General features: G+C 42.3%; 1 protein-coding gene across 1 annotated transcript in view; it reads left to right on the forward strand.

Moving 5' to 3' along the window:
• Grin2a (glutamate ionotropic receptor NMDA type subunit 2A) overlaps positions 1–19,754 on the forward strand; it is a 422,446-nt gene that overhangs the window by 350,349 nt on the left and 52,343 nt on the right. The gene's annotated exons all lie outside the window — the stretch shown is intronic.

The raw sequence follows: 19,754 nt of genomic DNA on the forward strand, positions 1-19,754 counted from the left end.
TCTATTCTGGAACAGAAGACACAAGCATGGAGTGATGAAACGGGGTATCTGAAATAAATAAGTATTGCTCCAGAGACAGTTAAAAGACAGTAACAATGGTGACCATCTCTGTGACAACACACAGCCAGAGTGCCTCTAATTGCCCACTGTTAGATAAAACCAGTGCAAAGTTTGTGGAGGTTTTCATTTCAACATGTCTCTTCCTTTTTTGAAATTTTATTGCTATTTTTAAAAGAATATTTCTCCTTCCATTGAAATGGAAAAAATAAATGAATACCCCAAAGACAAAACTTATTCCTTATCTTAAGAGTAGAACCATACACAATGTGGTTTATCTTGGGAAACACAAAGAAGCCAGAACTCCCTGGACAATTCTGTATTCTTATTTTTAAACACATATATGCATGTGTGTAGGCTTGTATATATGTGTGGGCACATGTGTGCGGAGGCCAGAGGTCAAACTCAGGTTTTCTTCTTCAGAACCCTGCCCACTATGTTTCTTGAGACAGGGTCTCTCACTGGCTTAGAACTCACCAAGTCACGTAGACTGTCTGCTGGTTTCTGACTCTTCAGCACTGTGATTATAAAGGATGCTGGGTTCTAAGGATGCACTTAGGTCCTCTTGCTTGCAAGCCATGTCCTTTACCGACTGAGCCTCACCCCAGCCCAGATTCTGTATTCTCTGGGAGAGTCTCCTGTCACTATTTGCTGAGTTCACACCGGAACTTCAAATCTGTAACTGCTTCTTCACCTTTCCGTTCTGTTGGACATGCAACTTCTCCATTTTGCAGAAGGGTCTGAGGCTTGGGAGGAAGCAGCAGTCTGCCCAAGAACCTGCTTGGGGTAGAGCCAGCATTCAGAGTCTGATCCATGACGGGCTAGCCCATTTTTGACCTGAGAAGGGAACAGTGCCGAGACAGGTCAGACCTGCTTGTTACAAGGTGTAGCATAAGGAGCAGAGAATCTGTGTTCTTGACCATCTATGTCTTAGTAACAGGGTCCTTTCTTCCAACAGCTAAAATTACAAGCAGGCCCCTGCTCATCAGGTAGTAATGGTCACAGCATTGAACTGTCAAACCTGGAATGGTCTTTTTACCAATGCCTTGTTTCATAAGCCCTTGGAAGAGTGAGTCTCCCATTAGTGGGGCTAGCTCAGGCTCTAAAATCATCTAATACACATTGCAAGACTTCATCTGCATCTTAAAGGGAGCCCTCGGTTCAAGTGCAAACACTGTCCTCCTCTTGTAGATAATTGCAGTGGTTGCTGGGCACTGTAACACATACCTGTGATCAAAACCCTGGCTTGTCATCTCAGTACCTGAAAGGCAGATGCAGAAGGATCATGAATTTGCAGCCTTTCTTGGCTACATATTGAAGTCTGTCTCAAAACAACAAGAGAAAAAGAAATGTAGGTGGACAGGTGACATCGTCCCCTAATGTAGGGATGTCTGAGGGCATTCATAAGCGTTTGCAGTAGAATGCTGGATTTTATAACTAGAAATACATTCTCCAAGTTCTAGAGACCGTAAGTCCAAAGTCAAGATGACAATGGGAACATGCTCCTTCCAGGGTCTCCAGTGGAGAACACTTCCTCAGCTTCTGCTTCTGGGGGCTCCTGGTTCCCTTGACTTGTAGCTGCCTCTCCGATGTCTTCATGTCCACATTGATTTCTTTCCCTGTGTGTCTCTTCTTATAAGGCTGAGACCATTGAACTTAAGGTCCACTATATACCCTAGGTAATGTTTATGTCAAGATCCTCAGTTAATAACATCTTCACAGACCCCGTTTAGTACTCCCTGATACTATTCATGAAGGCCACCGAAACCACAGTGGGACTCTTTCAACACCACCTCCTGGCAGGTTTCCAGTGGCAACACTTGCAGGGAGGTCTCCTTTGGCATCTGGGGACATGTGTTGCTTCGGGTTCCTTCTGCAGATGTGCTATAGGGAATGGGGTTGTATTCCACAGGGGGGCGCAATGCACATGTGTCTCTTGTGGGAGAACCCCATCTTTGAGTGGCTATTGCGCTGGCTGGTTTCTTGTGCCTCCCACTTGAAGTTTCTTGAGTGGCTATCAATTCATGCTGGAACACAACACACACACACACACACACACACACACACACACACACACACACACACACTTTAATTACCAGTCCCCATAGTTTCTTCACAGCCCTCTTTTGCTGAGTTCATGCTCATCGGCATGGCTGCTGTACAGACAGATAGCTGCTGGTTAAGTAATTTTCTCAGGCACAGAAACAGTGAACCTCAGGGCTGAAGTAAACTAGTTCTAAGAGCTTTGCCCTGGACCATTATGCTCTCTGCTTCTCATTGTAAAACATATCCTCAGAACAAAAAATGAAAAAATAACCAGAGATGAATAAATATCCCATTGACCGCATGCCAACATCAAACCAGCCCTGGCTCTATAATCATTGATTTGATGTATAATCCCTTTCTCTTAGACCTTGGCTGTACATATTTGCATCTATTTATGTCTCCATCTGTAGTTACAAAATTTGTTTCTGCAGATGATCTCCAACTATCTGCAGCAGGTCAAGTTTTTCAATTAGTATATTTTGATGATCTTCTGGATCTGTAGGTGTTTTGCCTTCATTCTCTGGAGCTGCTGGGTAAATCTCCATGCTTATGCATCATCCTCTGTTGGAGCTTCTCTGCTCAGATGAGGGCTATTGGCCAGGTGTCCATGTTAAACATCTTAATGAATCCTCAGTTCCCTTCTGCAAGTTGTAAATAGAAATCCTCAGTTAAAAATGTTCTGACTTTCTTGAAACTTCAGTCTCCTATAGTCAACTGATGGGCTTGTTAATTTGTCTTCCTTCTGAGTGGCTTCATTGTAGATTGTGAACTTAGGAGTGAGAAATACTCAGTTTCACACTCTGGATCTAGTTAACTTATTCACTGTGTGCCTTTTGAAAAATTAAGTAACCTCTCTGAGCCTATCCCCCATACCTGTGAGATCTCATTACCTGTAATTCCTTAGAGAATTAGATACTTTGACTTAGAGATGTTATTGGAACTGAGTCCCACATGTTCTAGAAAGTGACTGATTTATATTTTTCATTTTTATGTTTTCTGAATGTACAGATTCCTTGTGTCCTGGGTCCTGACAAAGTCTTTATATCCCATCACTTCTATACTGTGACAGAGTGTCTGGAACTCAGCATCCTAGACTCAAATGTGTTCTTTGCTAAAACTCAGCTGGGACATCTTATACAAATTAATTGACCTCTCAAATTCTACCCTTCTCACTTATAAAAATGCTGTTTGGGGGGTTTTGTTGCTCTTGCAGAGGGCCTGGTTTGGCTTCAGCATCCATATGGTGGCTCACAGCCACCTGTAACTCCAATTCCAGAGCATCTGACACCCATTCTTGGCCTTTGAAGCCACCTGGAACTTGCATGGTAAACACACATACATGAAGGTACTCACATTAAAACAAATATCCTTTAAAGAAATGATATTCATGAGTTGGAGAGATGGCTCTTGGAGAGGATCTGGGTTCAGTCCCCAGCACCCACCTAATGGCTCACAGCCCTATTTCCATTCCCAGGAGATTGATGCCCTCTTCTGACCTCCATGGACATCAGGCATGCACATTCAAAACAACCATGCACATAAAATAGAATAAATATATCTGGAAGGTTTGTTTTTCTAAATAGAACTGCTATTCTTGTTCCCTCCATAGGGATGTGACTGGAAATTATTGGAATATTCAGGCAAAGAACATGGCATCTGGCAGGAAGTGACCAGGGAAGTCTGAACAAGGAAAATGTTTCTTGGTATCAGAACTCCATATGAGAATGACCTTCCAGAGAAATGATGTTTTTCTTCCATCAGAACGTGAGCTCTGGTGAGGAGAAAGATTGGCATCTGAGTAGTGTTCTGTCCTCCTCAGGAAGGTCTAGAGCTGTTATCTCACCCTGCTATGAACCCACAAGAAGGATCATGCAATCTTTCTGGTCAGATGGGGAAAATAAAGGCTTTGTAAGGCACAGATTGGCCAGTCTCCTACAGCTTGTGACCAAGCCTGATCCTCCAACCCAGAGTCCCCTGCATATGGGAAGCCCAACACTGACTCAGTGAAGGCACTTACAGTCTCTACAGTGGGTGGAATTATAGGCCCTGTACAACTCCTTGAATGGAGAATTCTGGATTTCAGTTTCATTCTTTTAAAACTCCAAGCACTGTTCTATGATATCACCACCCTTTGGATGCAATTAATTTGGGTCAGAACTAAATTCAATAGAATGAAAGCAGAGATCTTCTACCATTTCCTTCCTTGTCCTTTCCTGAGTCTGAAGTTGGGGCCAGGGTACAGGCCCCTTGTAGCCTCACTCCCACTATTTCTGTCTTCTCCCTCCCTGTCCGTCACCCCTTTCCTGCCTGTCTGTTGAAGACTTACCATCTATCTCCTCTCCTCTTTATCCATCTGGGTGCTTGAAGTTTTCTTCTCTTTCTGCCTCCTTTCCTGATTTTCTCTTTCTTGTGCCCCCACCTCTCTCTTCCTGTTTTTCTTGGCATCTATTCCTCCTCTCTCAAGTCTTCTCCGCTTTTCAACCATTCTTGACTGTCTTAAAAATTTACTCACAATCTTCACAGTGAAAATAAATATTAACCATGAGTCTTTTTGTGTCCAATTCATAGTGCATGTTCTTGGTAGGAATAATCAACACAAATTAAGTTGGCAATAGCTAAAAGCACACAGGATGAAATTTGTTATTGATTAAAAATCCACAGATGCCTGAAATCTTCTTTTCTAATTTTGTATTTCTGTATAATTTTGACTCAAGAGAATTAGACTTGGTAAAAATAATAACTACAAAAGAAAAATCCCAAATGGCAGGAATCATAAATCAGTTGAATTTGTTGTGCACCAAAAGTTGATCAATGAATCAAATCTTCATAAAATTTACAAAGAATTGACTTCAGTGAAAACAGTTTCCAAAATAAAAAAGGGGGGTCAGGGACAATGTAACTATGTCAGGCAAGATATTGATCTAGGAGTTAAAGCATCTTAATGGAATTTACTATAAAATTAATCAATGCCTGTAATTCTCATATCAATGTTTGTGTTCACAAACTCAGAGTCAAAACTGTGAGCCTGGAGCTAGAGAGATAATATGGTGATTAAGAATGCTTGATGCTCTTCTAGAGGAGAGGATATCTGTTCTTATCATCTCATGTTGAGTGGCTCTTAACTGCCTGTAACTCCAGTTCCATATTCAAAGACCCAAATATGCATGTACACACACATGTATACACACATACACTTATACACACACACATATAATCACTAAAATAAATACACATGTAATGTTTTTGTCTTCCTTTTTTAATTTAAGTTAGAGACAAGCTTGTTTCACATGCCAATCCCAGATCACTCTGCCTCCCCTCCTCCCGCATCCTCCCCACCAGGCTCTTCAGTCCCCCATCCAATCTCGACTCTGATTCCCAGGGAGGGTGAGGCCCTCCATGGTGGATCTCCAGAGTCTGTCATTTCATCCATAGCAGGGCCTAGGCCCTTCCACAAGAGTCCAGGCTGAAAGAGCATCCCTCATTGTGGGATGGACACTCAAAGTCTATTTGTATGCCAGGGATAAATACTACCCAAAGTCCCATACATTACCTAGGCCTCCTCACTGACACCCACATTCAGGGAGTCTGGATCAGTCCCATGCTTTCCACACAGCCATCAATCTGGGGTCCAAGAGATCCCCATTGTTCAGACCAACTGTTTCTGTGGGTTAAAGCAGTCCAGTCTTAACCCCTTGCTCATCAGCTCTCCCTTTCTGTGACTGGATTCCAGGAGGTCAGTTCAATGTTTAGCTGTGGGTGTTTGCCTCTGCTTCCATCAGTCGCTGGATGAAGGTTCTGTTTCCCAGACTCTCTGGCAGTGGGATTGTATGCTGGCACTCCCCTGAATCATGTCTAAAATCCACATATGAGTGAGTACATACCATGTTTCTCTTTTTGTGACTGGATTACCTCACTCAGAATGGTTTCTTCTAGTGCCATCCATTTGCCTGAAAGTTTCAAGATTCCATTGTTTTTTTTTTCTCGCTGAATAGTAGTACTCCATTGTGTAAATGTACCACATATTTTCTATCCACTCTTCAGTTGAGGGGCATCTATGTTACTTCCAGGTTCTAGCTTTTACAAATAATGCTGCTATGAACATAGTGGAACAGACATTCATGTTGTATGAATGTGTATCTTTTGGGTATATGACTAAGAGTGGAATTGCTAGGTCTTGTGGTAGGCTGATTCCAATTTTCCTTAGGAATCTCCATAGTGATTTCCAAAGTGGCATACGAGTCGGCATTACCACCAGCAATGAAGGAGTGTTTCCCTTTCTCCACATCCTCTTCAGCATAAACTGTTATTGGAGTTTTTGATTTTAGCCATTCTGACAGGAGTAAGATGGTATCTCAGAGTTGTTTCAATTTGCATTTCCCGGATGGCTAGGGATGTTGAGTACTTTCTTAAGTGTCTCTCAGCCATTTTAGACTCCTCTACTGTGAATTCCCTATTTAGTTCTGTATTCTACTTTTCGATTGGATCCTTTCGTGTTTTGGAGACTTGCTCCTTGAATTCTTTGTAAATCTTGGAGATCAGCCCTCTGTCAGATGTGGGGTTACTGAATATCTTTTTCCAGTCTGTGGGTTGCCTTTTTGTCTTGCTGATTGTGTCCTTTGCCTTACAGAAGTTTCTCAGTTTCAGGAGGTCCCATTTATTAATTGTCGATCTCAGTATCTGTGCTACTGGAGTTATGTTCAGGAAGTGGTCTCCTGTACCAATTCGTTCAAGGGTACCTCCCACTTTCTCTTTTAACAGATTAAGTGTGGCTGGATTTATATTGCAGTCTTTGATCCATTTGTATTTAAGTTTTGTGCATGGCGATAGACATGGATCTATCTGCAGTCTTCTACATGCCAGCCTCCAGTTATGCCAACCCCATTTGTTGAAAATGCTTTCCTTATTCCGTTATATAATTTTAGCTTCTTTGTCAAAGATCAGGTGTTCATACTTCTATGGGTTAATGTCTGAGTGTTCAATTGATTCCACCCGTCTATCTGTGTATTTTTGTGCCAATACCAAGCTGTATTACAGGACTATAGCTCTGTAATACAGCTTGAAGTCAGGGATGGTGATGCCTCCAGACATTGCTTTGTTGAACAGGGTTGTTTTGGCTATACTGGGTCTTTTGTTTTTCCCTATAAATGTTGATTATTGTTCTTTCAAGGTCTGTGAATAATTGTGCTGGGATTTTAATGGGGATTGCATTAAATTTGTATATTTCTTTTGGTAAGATTGCCACTTTTACTATGTTGATCCGACCTATCCAAGAGCATGGAAGATCTTTCCATTTTCTGGTGTCTTCTTTGAGTTCTTTCTTTAAAGACTCCAAGTTCTTGTGATACAGGTCTTTCACTTGTTTGGTTGGAGTTACTCCAAGGTATTTTATGTTGATTGTGGCTATTGTAAGAGGCAATGTTTCTCTTATTTCTTTCTCAGCCCTTTTATTGTCTGTATATAGTAGGGTTACTGATTTTCTTGAATTAATCTTGTAGCCTGCCACTTTGCTGAAGGTATTTATCAGCTGTAGGAGTTTCCTGGTAGAGTTTATTGGGTCACTTATATAAACCATTATATCATCTGCAAATAGTGAAAGTTTGACCTCTTCCTTTCCAGCTTGTATTCCCTTGTTCTCTTTTTGTTGTCATATTGCTCTAACTAGAATTTCAAGGACAATATTGAAAAGGTATGGAGAGAGTGAACATCCTTGTCTTGTTCCTGATTTTAGAGGAATCGCATTGAGTTTCTGTCCATTTAGTTTGATGTTGGCTGTCAGTTTGCTGTATATAGCTTTTATTATGTTATAAGTTCCTGTTTTCCCTGATCTCTCCAAGACCTTTATCATGAAGGGGTTTTGGATTTTTTTCAAAGGCTTTTTAAGCATCTAGTGAGATGATCATGTAATTTTTTTTCAGCTTGTTTATATGTTGGATTACATTGTTGGATTTTCGTATGTTGAACCCACCCTGCATGCCTGGAATAATGCCTACGTGATCATGGTGGATGAGATTTCTGATGTGTTCTTGTATCTAATTTGCCAGTATTTTATTGAGTATTTTTGCATTGTTACTCATGAGGGATATTGGTCTAAATTCTCTTTCTTAGTTGTGTCTTTGTGTGGTTTGGTTATCAAGGTTATTGAAGCCTCATGAAAAGAGTTTGGCAAAGACACTTCTACTTCTATTGCATGGAATACTTCGAGAAGAATTGGTTTAAGGTGTTCTTTGAATTTCTCGTAACATTCTGCACTGAGCCCATCTGGCCCTGGAATTTTTTGGTTGGGAGGCTTTTTATGACTGCTACTATTTCCTTAGGGGTTATAGGTCTATTTAAATTGCTTATCTGTTCTTGATTTAATTTTGACAGGTGATATCTATCCAGAAAATTGTCCATTTCCTTTAGATTTTCAAATTTTGTGGAGTACAGTTTTCAAAGTATGACCTGATGATTCTCTGTATTTCCTCAGTGTCCGTTGTTATGTCCCCCTTTTCATTTCTGATTCTGTTAATTTGCATGTTTACACTGTCAGTTCGTAAGCTTGGATAAAGGTTTGTCTATCTTGTTGATTTTCTCAAAGAACCAACTCTTCATTACATTGATCCTTTGTATTGTTTTCTTAGTTTCTACTTCATTGATTTCAGCCCTCAATTTGATTATTTCCTGGCATCTACTCCTCCTGGGGGAGTTTGCTTCTTTGTGTTCTAGAGCTTTCAGTTGTGCTGTTAATTCTCTAGTGTAACTATTCTCCAGTTTCTTCATGTGGGCACTTAGTGCTATGAACTTCCCTCATAGCACTGCTTTCAAAGTGTCCCATAATTTTGGGTATGTTATGTCTTCATTCTCATTGAATTCTAGGAAGTCTTTAATTTCTTTTTTATTTCTTATTTGAGCCAGGAATGGTGCAATTGTACATCATTCAATTTGCATGCGTTTGTAGGGTTTCTGCAATTTATGTTGTTGTTGAATTCTAATTTTAATGCATGATGATCTGATAAGGTTCATGAAGTTATTCCAATTTTTTGTACCTGTTGAGGTTTGATATGTTGCCAAGTATGTGGTCAATTTTTGAGAAGGTTCCATGTGGTGCTGAGAAGAGGGTATATTCTTTTTTGTTTGGATGGAATGTTCTATAGATGTCTGTTAATCCCTATTGGGTCATAGCCTCTATTAATTCCTTTATTCTTTGTTAAGTTTCTGTCGGTAATTCTGTCTAATGGTGAGAGTGGGGTGTTAAAGTCTCCCACTATAAGTGTGTGGGGCTTTATTTGTGATTTGAGTTTTAGTAATGTTTCTTTTATGAACGTGGATGCCTCTGTATTTGGGCCATAGATGTTTAGAATTTAAACTTCATTTTGGTGGATTTCTCCTGTGGTGAGTCTGAAGTGCCTTCCTTCATCTCTTTTGATTTATTTTGTTTTAAAATCTAATTTATTCGATATTAGGATTGCTATTCCCGCTTGTTTCTTGGGCCCATTTGATTGGAAAATCTTTTCCCCACCCTTAACTCTGAGGCAATGTCTGTTTTGAGGTTGAAGTGTGTTTCATTTCTTGCATGCAGCAGAAGGATGGGTTCTATCTTGGAATCCATTCTGTTAACCTGTGTCTTTTTATGGATGAGTTAAGACCATTAATGTTGAGAGATTTTAATTACCATTGATTGCTCATTCTTGCTTGTTTTGGAATGGTTGATGGTGGTGGAATTATATGTGGATTTCCTCCTCTTTTTGATTTTGGCTGTTGGTAAGGTGGGTATATCTATTGCCTATGTTTTTCTGGTTGTAGTCAACTTTCTCGGGTTGGAGTTTTCTTTCCAGAACTTTCTGTTCTGTAACTGGGTTAGTGGATATGTATTGTTTATATCTGGTTTTGTCATGGAATATCCTGTTTTCTCTATCTATGTAGATTTAAAGCTTTGCTAGGTGTAGCAGTCTGGGCTGGCATCTGTGGTCTCTTAGTGTTGGTAGAATATCCATCCAGGACCGTCTGGCTTTCAGAATTTCTATGAAGAAGTCAGGTGTGATTCTGATAGGCTTGCCTTTGTATGTTACTTGTCCTTCTTTCTTTGCTGCTCATAATATTCTTTCTTTATTCTGTATGTTCAGATTTTTTACTATCATGTGGCGAGGGGTCTTCCTTTTGTGGTCCACTCTATTTGATGTTCTGTAAGCTTCTTTACTTTCCTTGGCATGTCTTTCTTTAGGTTGGGAAAGTTTTCTTCTATGATTTTGTTGAATATGTTTTCTGCCCCTTTGACGTGGTTTTCTTTACCTTCTCCTATACCTATTATTCTTAGGTTTGGTCTTTTCACTGTGTCCCATATTTCCTGGATATTTTGTGTTAGGGAGTTGTTGGACTTAAGATTTTCTTTGGTTGATAAATCTATTTCCCCTAGTGTATCTTCATCACCTGGGATTCTCTCTTCCATGTCTTGTTTTCTGTTGGTTATGCTTGTATCTGTAGTACTTGACTGTTTGCCCAGCTTTTCTATTTCCTTCAGACTGTGTTGTGGGTTTTTTATTGTCTCTATTTCAGCTTTCAACCTTTACCCTGTTTGAATTGTTTCTTGCAATTTTTTCTTCGTCTTTTCCTCTCTTCCTTGCATTTGTTGGATCTTTTCATGTCTTTTCTTCTGTTTCTTGCATTTTTTGGTTTGTCTTTTCTTCCATTTCTTTAAGAGATTTTCTCATATCCTCTTTGAGGGCCTCTATCATTTTCATGAAGTTGTTTTTGAGGTCTTTCTCATCTGCTTCATCTGCAATCGTCTGTTCAGGTCTTGATGGTGTAGAGTCTCTAGTCTCTGGCAGTGTCATATTGGTTTTTATGTTGCTGGGTTTGTTTTTATATTGTCTCCTTCCCATCATTTCTTCCTGTAGATGCAGAAGGAATCTCTTCTTCTCCTGGAGGGTATGTGACCATGGTTCCTTTCCAGTGGGCTTTCCTCTTGCATGGATGGAGGCTGTCCTAGTATCAGGGCCTTGGTAATCTCTGGGTAGGTTGGACCATCGCCTGTCCCATGGGTAGAGAATGGGACTTGGATGCTAGCAGTCTTTGGGTGGGCTGGCTCCTGCCTGGATGGGAGCTGCAGTGTGCAGTACCTTGTCCTTAGCTAGTTGTGTGCAGATCACCAGAAGATGGGCTGTAAAAAGGCCCAGGCCTATCCAGCTCCATGGATCGAGAAAGGGTCTATGGTGTTGGCAGTCTCTTGGTGGACTGAATCCTGTCAGGCTGTGATCTGCAGTGTGCAGTCCTTAGGTCTCCAGTGGTTCTGCTCAGGGCACTGGAAGTTAGGCTCACCTGTCCCATGGGTGGAGAATGGGACTTGGACACTGGCAGTCTCTAGGTGGACTGGCTCCTGCCAGAATGAGAGCTGCAGTGTGCAGTACCCTGGCCGCAGCTAGTTGTGTGCAGATCACCAGAAGTTGGGCTGTAAACAGGCCCAGGCATATATAGCCCCATGGGTGGAGAAAGGGACTATGGTGCTGGCATTCTCTGGTCTGGCTGAATCCTGTCAGGATGGGATCTACCTTGCATAGTCCCTAGGTCTCCGGTGGTTCTGCTCAGGTCACCAGAAGGCAGGCTGGAAACAGTCCCATGCTTACCTCGCCTGTCCTGTGGGTAGAGAATGGTACTTGGAAGCTGGCAGTCTCTGGGCAGGCTGAATCCCCTCCAGCTGGGATCTTCCTGTGCAATCCTCCTCTGGTGGTTCTTCACGTAATTTTTTAAAAGTGTGAGCTTGGAATCTGCAAGATAGCTCAGTGGGTAATGGCAACTGCCTGGTTTTCATCATCCATGAAACCCCACATGTTAGAAGGTAAGAACACACTCCTGAAAATTGTACTCTGATCTCCACATGGGTTTCATGACACACATGCAGGTACACACATATGTGCACACACACACACAAATAAATAAGTAGATAAATAAGTGTTAAAATGTTTGGAAAATTGAGCCTCAGCTACTTTCTTAAAGCCAGTTGTGGACCTGCCAGATGGAGGGTGGGTACAGGTTGACTGTCTCATTCCTAGTGAGCATGTGCAAAGCTTGTCAAGCCTCAGCAGTACCTTCTGGGAGCCACAAGTGCTCTCTGCCAACAGCCCTGTGTCTGGTGTTTGCTCATGATCAATGCATGCTTCTCTTCTCATGCAAAATTACCTTTCCAGTGCCCCAAGTTTCATCAGGGACTGCATTACAAAACACCTTCTTTTCCATTTTACCTTCCCAACATTCAGCACTGCAGGAGAAGGGTCACTTGCCCATCTTACAGAGGGAAAACCAAGACTCAGAGAGGTCTGTGACAAAGCCTCATCACTTGAGCTGGTGAAGAAGAATGTGAGTGCTGTGCAGTATTCCACAGCTGTCTAAATGCGCTAAGTAGCCGGGTGCAGTGGTGTGTGTGTGTGTGTGTGTGTGTGTGTGTGTGTGTGTGTGTGTAAGTACAACTGTGTACACCAGGATAACTGACTCATGAACATCTAGAGATTTTTCTATATCTGTCTACCAACTGGATGTAGGAACACTGGGATTGCAGGTATGAGTACTGAGTCCAGGTTTCACATGGATTCTGGGAATTTGAATTCAGGTCTTCATGCTTGCATTCCAAGTGTTTTATCTACTGAGCTATCTCCCAGCCCTGCTGTGTTGTTTTTTTCATTTTATTAGCAAAGCTTTGACATGACCTAAAAAAATGCCTTTGGTTATCATCAAAGAGATGTTTCTGTTTTCTTAACACTTGACACTAGTCCTCCAAATACACACACACACACACACATACACACACACTCACAAACACATGCTCTAGTTTTATTAATTCATCAGAACAAGTCACTGTCTTGTTAAAGGCTTCTTGAATGTTAATGAATGAATAATTAACTTTAACTATATAATTAGCCTTTAAATGTGCTGAGACCCCCAGAGAGCATCTGAAAACATGCATAAGATGATGAGCTAAAACCGGAAGCTTTTGATTAGGAAATATCAGGCTGCCTGGCAACACAAGTCCCATTTCCAGAAAGGACCCATGCTGCAATGATGGGGTACAGTCTTCACTCCATTATGGAGAATCAGGTTCTCTAACAAACAGCTTGGGCCCAGAGCAACCTTTCAAGGGCACTGGATATATATAAGCATGTTGACCCACTGAAGTGATGAGGTCAGATCTAAACACCTGTGAAGCTGCAGAGCTCTCTAGAGCTATCAAGAGTCCCAGCAGGAAGTCAGGAGGCTCCAGTACTCCAGGCTCCTGTGAGATCCCCTCCTAGCCTGTGCTTCCTTGTACAGAAGCTGGGTCTGGTTCCCCATCTTCTTCAGAGTTACCATAATTTCTAATACTTTGTGTTCCATGAGGTCTGCTGGTGACAGAGAGAGATGGAATCTACAGGTTCTGTGATGTCTGGTGTGTGTGTAGGTTGTTGTTTGGGGGTTTCGGCCTCTGTTTCTTCCAGGGGTGGAGCTTCTGAAAACAGGTGGTGCTGGCCTCAGGGAGCCAGATAGGGTACTGTCTCCACTGCAGGCAGGTATCAGGCAGGACTCTGTTGCCACCCAGGTAGACCCTGACCTTGTGCCTCCTCCTGTGCAGTGGGAAAAGCACTTAGCTGGAAAGGTGAGAGGATGGTTTCCCCTTGAAGTTGTAGCCTGACTCCCTCCCTGTGAGGCCTGTGCTTTCACATGGACACTTAGCTGTGAAGGATGGAGGCCTTCAGGGCTGGCCTTTGCTCTGAGCCGGTGAGAGCTCAGCACTGCCAACTACCCATCTGTGGCTGGATTCATCACTCTTGTCTCCTGCAGTCACAGCTCAAATCCCTCAAATGTTTGTGGGCTCTCTTCCTCTTCTTCACCTTTTGTTTCCCACAAGAGTCTGTGCCCATCATCAACTAGCTACCCAACAGATTAGGACACAGTAAATCCAGGAAGGGTGCCCATGCAGGGAACTCCAGACCTACACACTAGATGTTTGCTGGGGAGCAGACGAGAGCTGAATCACCCACCAGATGTCTTTAAATTCTTACTACTCTGCCCTGTCCTTGCTTCTTCTTTTGTATCTGGCTTGAGTTACAGTGTTAAATCCTAATCTGAATTTCTTAAGTAGCACACAGAACTGAACCCCTTAGTCGTTAAGTCCTAGGGTCTCTGTGACCTTGGTATCCTCCTAAATCTAAATCCAGTTTTGGACACTTAGAAGCTGGGTGATGGTGTCCAGTCAAGCCCAGTCAGACAATTAGCAATCATACAACAGGAGAATTCTCTTACCCTTGCACACCTAGAGTCTTGGCTGCTGTAGCCTTTCATAATGTGTCTGTTTAAACATAAGGAGACAAATAATAATGGGAATAGATAAAAGAGGGCAAGTCAGGCAAAGTATTTGGAACTGGACATATTAGAGAGGGTGCATAAAATTTGGGGGACCTTTAGCCATAAACTGAATTTAACTGAATGCATTTCTGCATTTTAAGCATTTGCTATAAGCTGGCCATTGAACACGCTTTACTTACGTAACATCACTTTGTTCCCTACAGCCCTCTGAGGCCAAATACTGTCAGCTCCTTTTTGCAGACAGGAAAAAAAAAACAACGCAACACACATCAAAACAAAACCCGGGCCTCAGAAATACAGGAGCAGCAATCAAAGCCTCCAGCTTACAAAGATCTCTTTCTAGCACATCACAATATAATTTTTTCTTTTTAACAACAGCAGTGTTTTCAGTTGGAAACAGATAACAAGTAAAACTTTTGGACTGCGAGCAAGAAGGAGAGCCCAGAGTTTGGTGATCCCAGCCTTCCCCTTGCCCATGACAGGGTACCTGGTGGGGTATTATTCATAGCTCCAGCCCTCAGCCATATTCAACCATTATATTTTTTTGGTTTTTCGAGACAGGGTTTCTCTGTATTGTTTTGGAAGCTGTCCTAGAACTCGCTCTGTAAACCAGGCTGGCCTCGAACTCACAGAGATCTGCCATTTTTATAAGTGTATAAATTAGTGCAGTTCAATGCAATTACAAACTCTTGGGTGGCTGCATTAACTGAAGTTCAAAGGTCACTCCCACAGGAGACCACAGAAACAGGACATTTGCATTGCTACTGGAGGCTCCCATGGACAGCAAACTCTCTTCTGGAGATCACTGTGGTACAGAATATAGACTACCATGGTTGCACCCAAGACTGCCTTAGTTTTCCAGAAGCTTGTATGCCTGTAGACTAAACAGAAAAGAACAAGAATGGTATCATCTGTCCCCTGAGAAATTGTGAGGTCTCAATGGGATTGATGCATGCTAAGTGCTTTATGCAAACAATGGCCCCAGGGTTGCTTTTGCTTGCTGTAGATATGAAAGACTGTGTGTAGTGCCTGTGTATGGTATACAGTGTGTGGAGTTTGCATGTGCGTGTGTGCTGTGTATGTACATGCATGGGCATCAGTTAGAGATGTCCTGCTTTATTTCTCTCTACCTTATTCCACTGAGACAGTGTCTTCCTCTGAGCCTGGAGCTAAGCTGGCAGCCAACAGGCCCCACTGATCACTTGTCTCTTTTCTCCACAGTGCTGGGGTTAAGGGTACATGTGTAGACATACCTGGCTTTTTATGTCATACTAGGGATTTAAATTTGGCTCTTTATGTTAGCACAGAAAGTGCTGTTACCCACAGAGCCACCCAAAGGATACTGTTTTGAACATGCAGGTATCTGTGTCCATTTGTACCTAGAGCTCTGGAATTACTGGAGAGAGAGAGAGAGAGAGAGAGAGAGAGAGAGAGAGAGAGAGAGAGAGAGAGAGAGAGAGAGAGAGAGAGACAGAGACAGAGAGAGAGAGACAGAGAGAGACAGAGAGACAGAGAGACAGAGAGAGAGGAGAAAGAATTACTTCATGCAACTTCAGTTTCAAATGTTAGCACTGCTTGTGCTGTGCTGTGGCCCCAGGGACACAAAAGGGTAGACCAGGAAGATGATCAGATTCCTGTCTGTGGCTCTCTGTGGCTGTGGCTCTGAAGATACGTTTCTTGAGTCACTCCAGCCATAAGTCCCTGCCACAAATCACCCTGCCTTTTTCCTATTTCTTCATCTGGCTGTTGCTCAGCAGAACATGTGTCATGAAATATGGTACCAATTTGCAGAATTCTGTGCTTGTCCCTAACAATACCAATTGAAGCTGCTGCTGGACGACTCTGTCGTGATTGCCAGGCTTATCTTATTTCTACCCTAACAGTATATTATAAGGGGCTTGGGGGGGGGTGATGAGATGCCAGATGCCAGGGATAGCAGTAGGTGGGTTGGAGGCTGGACTGTTCTGTACACATGTAAGTCTGTAAATGCGTGTTTAAGGCTATTTCTTGAGGAATGGAGGGAGTTTGCAGAGACTTAGGAAGTCTTTATAAAACCAAGGTTCTCGGTATCTCCATGGCAACTGTGGTATGTGAAGTATTGGCATTGCAAGTATCTCAGCTTCATCAAAGAGGAGAAACACCACAGATACAGTATCCCATGTCTGACTTCCCTTTGATAGTCACAGGAGGTGACTCTCAGCTTACGGAATCCTAGGATGTCTCAGAATCTCAGCAGAACACCCGGACCTCCTTACCTCACAGCTGAGGAGCGCTCTATCAAAAAGGAAGATATGGCTTTCCTGAGGTCGTGTCTTCCTCTAAGTCCAGCCTAGAACTCAAATATGTTCAATATACCCATCCAATGTGCTGGTATTATGCCATGAATGGCTTCAACCCTTTTCTTTTTTCTTTGTTTTTAATATATATAGTCTTTAATTAATTATATCCCAATTATCCTTCCTTATTCCCTTCTCTCTCCCCTACTAAAACGGCATTCTTCTCCCCAACACACCCCCTTATTTTCATGTATTTTCCTGTAACCCACTACATTTGATTAAGGTTGCTTGCACGGGCATGAGTTGGGGGCATTTACTTGACCAAGGACAACTTGCCAGTGACTACACTGCTGAAGAATATAATTCCTCACCTCCCTGTGATGGGATGTTAATGGGCCCTTCTTATGCAACTGTTGCACAAGAAGCCACCACTGTTCTAAGTTTCAGAGTCCTCATGTCTTTTCTGACTCTCCACGCATTATCCCCACCATTTCTATGTAGCTGACCTTCCAGAAAGGCTGCAACTGCTTCTCTGGGCAGTTCTGGTCTATCTGTACCGCTGCTGCTGCTGCTGCTGCTGCTGCTGGTGCTGCTGCTGCTGATTGGATGTGTTGATCCCTTCTGAGCATGATCTGAGATTAATGCCTAGTGTTTTGGGTAAAAGTTTGGAGCCTTTCTATAAGTTAGATAAGCCCTAAAGCATTATCTTACCTGTAATCATTACAAAGACACAGCAAAAGCAGGAAAAATGGAAATGATGGGCATACCTATAAAGCTCGCAAATAGTTGTGTTCCCACAGGGAGTCCTCCAGCAGCTGCGTCTGACAGAATGCAGCCTGATCCATCTTCTCCTTCCACTTTTATTTTCCTTTGCTTCAGTGCTTTACGTTTTCTCATTAGAGAAAGAAAGACACTGAAGTGGAGTCCATGGCAGGAAGTTGAATAATCGCTCATGTAATTTTCCTTCCTGTTTTAGAATGGAAGCATCCATTCCTGCACTCTGGGGGAACAGTTTTAGCTCTTTCAGATAACTTCACATTTTTGAGATTATGTGTACACTCACTAATAGGGTTCTAGGTAATTATTAAGTTCAACCACATCATTCCTAAGATGACTGAGACTGGGAAATGGTGACTGTGGGGGTGTCACACAGGACTTCTGAAGTGATGATTGTCATTCCAGTTTTGAAGTGCACAGTGATTCAGAAGATGTGCCCACATGTGAGAATTTATGAAGCAAATCAAAGCATAGATGCAATATTGCAATAAAAGTAAACTTATCTATCCACTCTTCAGTTGAGGTTGCTTCCAGGTTCTGACTATTACAAATAGTGCTGCTATGAACATAGTGGAACAGATGTCCTTGTTGTATGAATGTGCATCTTTTGGGTATATGCCTAAGAGTGGAATTGCTGGATCTTGTGGTAGACTAATTCTCATATTCCTGAGGAATCGCCATACTGATTTCCAAAGTGGCTATACAAGTCGGCACTCCCACCAGCATTGGAGGAGTGTTCCTCTTTCTCCACATCCTCTCTAGCATGAACTGTCATTGGAGTTTTTTATTTTAGCCATTCTGACAGGAGTGGTACACTTACACAATGGAGTACTATTCAGCAGAAAAAAACAATGGAATCTTGAAATTTGCAGGCAAATGGAGGGCACTAGAAGAAACCATACTGAGTGAGGTAACTCAGACACAAAAAGAGAAACATTGTATGCACTCACTCATTTATGGATTTTAGACATGAGTCACGGGAGTGCTGGCATACAATCCCACTGCCAGAGAGTCTGGGAAACAGAACCTTCATCCAGTGACTGATGAAAGCAGAGGCAGATACTCACAGACAAACACTGATCTGAAATCCAGGAATCCAGTGTCAGAAAGAGAGAATTGATGTGCAAAGGAGTTAAGTCTGGGATGGTTTAACACACAGAAACAGTTGACCTGAACAAAGGGGAGCTCTTGGACCCCAGATTGATGGCTGTGTGGAAAGCATGGGACTGACCCAGACCCCCTGAAGGTGGGTGCCAGTGAGTAGGCCTAGGTAATCTATGGAGCCTTAGGTAGTATTTATCCCTGGCATACAAATAGACTTTGAGTGTCCATGACACAATATGGGATGCTCTTTCAGCTGGGACTCTTGAGGGAGGGGCAAGACCCTGCCCTGGATGAAATGGCAGTCACTGGAGATCTATCATGGAGGAGAGGAGGAATGGGGGACCTGGGGGGGAGGGGAGGGGAGAGGGGAGGTAATGGGCTCTGGGGTTGACATGTGAAACAAGCTTGTTTCTAACTTAAATAATTAAAAAAAAGAAAAATGTACAAAGATCAAGTGGAAACTAGAGCATCCATTTTATCTTCCAAGTAGAGCAGACCCAGAGATAAAGAGGAGCATTGTATTATGATGAAGTCAGTTTTCTAATAAAGCATGAGGAGTCTGCCTATATGCCTTACAGCAAAAAAATAAAAATAAAAAGTAAACTTATCAGAATAGATCACTATTTTTATTGATATGGAGATATACTTGGCATGTGTGAAATGAGAAAAGAAAACACTCTGTGATGTGGTTTGGTGTAATCGGTTGGGGGGGGGCGTGAAATAAAGGAGGGTGAACTACAGAGGGTGCACAGCCAGGCCTTGTAAAGAAACTTCAGTGGAACAGAACTCAGCTTGTTCATGCTGTGTTTTCTGATTGTTTGGAAACTGTGGTTTCTTTGGTTATCCTAACAAAGCAACCTCAACTTACAGACTTAACCAGCAAAAATTTGCTGCTCTAAATTTATAAAGGTTCAGAGTTTGGTATCAGGGTATTGGCAGGGATGTGCTTCCTCTTAGAGTGAGATAGAAAGGTGTGTTTTAGTGTTCTCATTGTTCATAGGCTCCTAGCTGCATAATTCTTATCTTTACATAGTGCAAACTCCAGTGTGTGTGTGTGTGATATTGGATTAGGGGCCCATTCAGTATGACCTTATCTTAAGTGGTCATATCCACAATGGCTGTATTGAAGCAGACCACATTTCGCCTTTTTTATGGAAAGAGGGATAATTAATACATAACACCCCA

Source organism: Mesocricetus auratus, unplaced genomic scaffold (genome assembly GCF_017639785.1).
Source record: "Mesocricetus auratus isolate SY011 unplaced genomic scaffold, BCM_Maur_2.0 Super-Scaffold_100007, whole genome shotgun sequence".
NCBI lineage: Eukaryota > Metazoa > Chordata > Mammalia > Rodentia > Cricetidae > Mesocricetus > Mesocricetus auratus.